Below are 3,056 nucleotides of genomic sequence, written 5' to 3' on the forward strand. Positions count from 1 at the left end.
TTTGAACCCACTCTTCCCCTTTGTGTTTGGATTCTTATCTTTTCCTTCTTCTATTCTTCTTTTTTTATACTTACATAAGGAATCTCTATACTATGACATAGAAGATTCCATATTTTCTTTTCTATTTTCTTCTTTTTCATATGAGCAGGAACAAGGATAAGAACTTTCTTGTTGAGGCTGATCCTGAACCTGAAAGGACTCTGAAGAGGAAGCTAATGGAAGCTAAAGCACAACTCTCTGGAGAAAATCTGACAGAAATTTTCAAAAAAGAAGGAGACATGGCCGAAAAAATAACAATGCAAAGAAGATGCTTGGTGACATTACTATACCAAATTCCAATTTACATGGAAGAAGCATCTCAATCCCTGCCATTGGAGCAAACAATTTTGAGCTAAAGCCTCAATTAGTTTCTCTGATGCAACAGAACTGCAAGTTTCATGGACTTTCATCAGAAGATCCTTTTCAGTTCTTAACTAAATTCTTGCAAATCTGTGATACTGTTAAGACCAATAGAGTTGACTCCGAGGTCTACAGGCTTATGCTTTTGCCGTTTACTGTAAGAGACAGAGCTAGAATATGGTTGGACTTTCAACCTAAAGATAGCCTAAACTCTTGGGATAAGCTGGTCACGACTTTCTTAGCCAAGTTCTTTCCTCCTCAAAAGCTGAGTAAGCTTAGAGTGGATGTTCAAACCTTCGGACAGAAAGAAGGTGAATCCCTCTATGAAGCTTGGGAGAGATATAAGCAACTGACCAAAAAGTGTCCTTCTGACATGCTCTCAGAATGGACCATCCTGGATATATTCTATGTTGGTCTGTCTGAGCTATCAAAGATGTCACTGGACCATTTTGCAGGTGGATCCATTCACCTAAAGAAAACGCCTGCAGAAGCTCAGGAACTCATTGACATGGTTGCTAATAATCAGTTCATGTACACTTCTGAGAGGAATCCTGTAAGTAATGGGACGCCTCAAAGGAAGGGAGTTCTTGAAATTGATGCTCTGAATGCCATATTGGCTCAGAACTAAATATTGACTCAGCAAGTCAATATGATTTCTCAGAGTCTGAATGGAATGCAAGTTGCATCCAACAGTACTCAAGAGGCATCTTCTGAAGAAGAAGCTTATGATCCTGAGATCCCTGGAATAGCAGAGGTGAATTACATGGGTGAACCCTATGGAAATACCTACAATCCCTCATGGAGAAATTATCTAAATTTCTCATGGAAGGATCAACAAAAGCCTCAACAAGGCTTTAATAATGGTGGAAGAAACAGGTTTAGCAATAGCAAGCCTTTTCCATCATCCACTCAGCAACAGATAGAGAATTCTGAGCAGAATCCATCTAGCTTAGCAAATATAGTCTCTGATCTATCTAAGGCCACTTTCAGTTTCATGAATGAAACAAGGTCCTCCATTAGAAATTTGGAGGCACAAGTGGGCCAGCTGAGTAAAAGAGTCACTGAAACCCCTCCTAGTACTCTCCCAAGCAATACAGAAGAGAATCTAAAAAGAGAGTGCAAGGCCATTACCTTGCTTGGTGTGGCCGAACCCAAAGAGGAGGAGGAGGACGTGAATCCCAGTGAGGAAGACTTCCTGGGACGTTCAGTGACCAATAAGGAGTATCCCTTTGAGGAACCAAAGGAATCTGAGCCTCATCTAGAGACCATAGAGATTCCATTAAACCTTCTTCTGCCCTTCATGAGCTCTGATGAGTATTCTTCTTCTGAAGAGAATGAAGATGTTACTGAAGAACAAGTTGCTAAGTACCTTGGTGCAATCATGAAGTTGAATGCCAAATTATTTGGTAATGAGAGTTGGGAAGATGAGCCTCCCTTGCTCCCCAATGAACTGAATGCATTGGATAGGCAGAAATTACCTCAAAAGAAACAGGATCCTGGTAAATTCCTAATTCCCTGTAACATAGGCACATTGACCTTTGAGAAGGCTCTGTGTGACCTGGGGTCAGGAATAAACTTAATGCCACTCTCTGTAATGGAGAAACTGGGGATCTTTGAGGTGCAAGCTGCCAGAATCTCATTAGAGATGGCAGACAACTCAAGAAAACAGGCTTATGGACAAGTAGAGGACGTGTTAGTAAAGGTTGAAGGCCTTTACATCCCTGCTGATTTCATAATCCTAGACACTAGGAAGGATGAGGATGAATCCATCATCCTTGGAAGACCCTTCCTAGTCACAGCAAAAGCTGTGATTGATGTGGACAGAGGAGAGCTGATCCTTCAACTGAATGAGGACAACCTTGTGTTTAAAACTCAAAGATCTTCTTCTGTAACCATGGAGAGGAAGCATGAAAAGCTTCTCTCACTGCAAAGTCAACCAAAGCCCCCACAGTCAAACTCTAAGTTTGGTGTTGGGAGGCCACAACCAAACTCTAAGTTTGGTGTTGAACCCCCATATTCAAACTCTAAGTTTGGTGTTGGGAGGTTCCAACAATGCTCTGCACATCTGTGAGGCTCCATGAGAGCTCACTGTCAAGCTACTGACATTAAAGAAGCGCTTGTTGGGAGGCAACCCAATATTATTTAATTATATCTATTTTATTTTTTTATTTTTATTTCGTGTTTTATTAGGTTGATGATCATGTAGAGTCACAAAAACCACAAAAAATTCAAAAATAAAATGAAAAACAACATTAAAAATAGCACACCCTGGAGGATGAGCATTCTGGCGTTTAAACGCCAGAAACAAGCATCTTTCTGGCATTTAACGCCAGAAACAAGCACCAAGCTAGCGTTTAATGCCAGAAACAAGCATCTACCTGGCGTTAAACGCTAGAAACAAGCTACTTTTGGGCGTTTAACACCAAAAACAGGCAGCAGTCTGGCATTAAATGCCAGGATTGCACAGCAAGGGCGTTTTACACGCCGAATTGGAGCAGGAATGTTAAGTCCTTGACCCCTCAGGATCTGTGGACCCCACAGGATCTCCACAGGATCTGTGGACTCCACAGGATCCCCACCTACCTTCTTCTCTCCTTTTCACACATTTTCATAACTCTCTTCCCCAAATACCCTTCACCAATCACCTCAATCACTCT

The 3,056-nt window shown here is 41.5% G+C and overlaps 1 non-coding gene across 1 annotated transcript; it reads right to left on the reverse strand.

The window, feature by feature from the left end:
- Positions 1–670: 670 nt before the first annotated feature.
- Positions 671–774, reverse strand: LOC112746167 (small nucleolar RNA R71). Its single transcript, XR_003174063.1, has one exon. It is a non-coding gene; the product is annotated as a small nucleolar RNA R71 (small nucleolar RNA).
- Positions 775–3,056: the final 2,282 nt, after the last annotated feature.

This window comes from Arachis hypogaea, chromosome 14 (genome assembly GCF_003086295.3).
Source record: "Arachis hypogaea cultivar Tifrunner chromosome 14, arahy.Tifrunner.gnm2.J5K5, whole genome shotgun sequence".
NCBI classification, from domain to species: domain Eukaryota; kingdom Viridiplantae; phylum Streptophyta; class Magnoliopsida; order Fabales; family Fabaceae; genus Arachis; species Arachis hypogaea.